Source organism: Nyctereutes procyonoides, unplaced genomic scaffold, assembly GCF_905146905.1.
Source record: "Nyctereutes procyonoides isolate TBG_1078 unplaced genomic scaffold, NYPRO_anot_genome, whole genome shotgun sequence".
NCBI classification, from domain to species: domain Eukaryota; kingdom Metazoa; phylum Chordata; class Mammalia; order Carnivora; family Canidae; genus Nyctereutes; species Nyctereutes procyonoides.
The window spans coordinates 2,960,090-2,961,208 of NW_026575042.1; the positions used below are offsets into that span (position 1 = coordinate 2,960,090).

Below are 1,119 nucleotides of genomic sequence, written 5' to 3' on the forward strand. Positions count from 1 at the left end.
AAATATGTGAGATATTTAATTAGGAATAATCGTGCCTCGGATAAACCTCATTGGCTATGATACTGCCACTGTGCAAAGCTATGTGAGATATTTAAAATAGAACACATGGGACTTCAATCTTAGTGGTCAAAAGAGTTTATTGAAATACCATTTCCCAGTTCTTTTTTTTGTTTGTTTGTTTCTTTGGCTGTGATAGCTGAGAATTTGCATTAGCAGTTACTGGCTTTGCTGTGGCTTTGATCTTTCCTCAGGAATTGGGAAATATGGGTTCTTCCTGGGGCTTTATGACTAACTTGTTATGTAGCTTGGGGGCAAGTCATATTATCTTTGGGATCTTTGCTTTTCAAGTTCCAAGTATGAGGATTGGACTTGATATTTTTTTCCACTGTAAATTTTTGTGATTTTGAATTTTTAACAAGTAGGGAAACATTTCTGAAAATAACAGGAGCAGCAAGAGAGAAAGAGAAGAATAATGATATAAAGAATAGGATATAAAGTGCCACCTGGAGTAGTTTAATCTTTTCCATCTAATTTTTTAATATTAATTCTTTATCAAATTCTTTAAACAAGTTAAAAATGGATAGGGCAATAGATGGTTCCTGGACTATAAGAACAGCATTTAAAAAAAAGATTTTTATTTATTTATTCATGAGAGACACAGAGAGAGAGAAAGGCAGAGACATAGGCAGAGGGAGAAGCAGACTCCATGCAGGGAGCCCCATGTGGGACTCGATCCCGGGACTCAAGGATCACGCCCTGAGCTGAAGGCAGGCGCTTAACTGCTGAGCCACCCAGGCGTCCCAAGAACAGCATTTTGGTATATGATTTTATTGATAATTATCCTTAGTTATAACAATAAAATATTTTATTTATTAGAGAGAAAGCATGAAGGGGGGAGGGACAAAGGGAGAGGGAGAAGCAGACTCCCGGCTGGACAGGGAGCCCAACATGCAGCTACATCCCAGGACCCTGGCATCATGATCTGAGCTGAAGGCATATGCTTAACGGACTGAGTCACTGAGGAGCCCCAATAATTTTTTTAATCTAGAAGGAAAAGATGGGTTCTGAGTTATTCCAATTCAACACTTCCGTGTGGCTTTAGCTTATGTGGCAGCCTGC

The 1,119-nt window shown here is 39.1% G+C and overlaps 1 pseudogene; it reads right to left on the reverse strand.

Annotated features, from left to right (window-relative positions):
- On the reverse strand, nucleotides 1–80 carry LOC129507415 (U4 spliceosomal RNA; annotated as a pseudogene).
- Nucleotides 81–1,119: the final 1,039 nt, after the last annotated feature.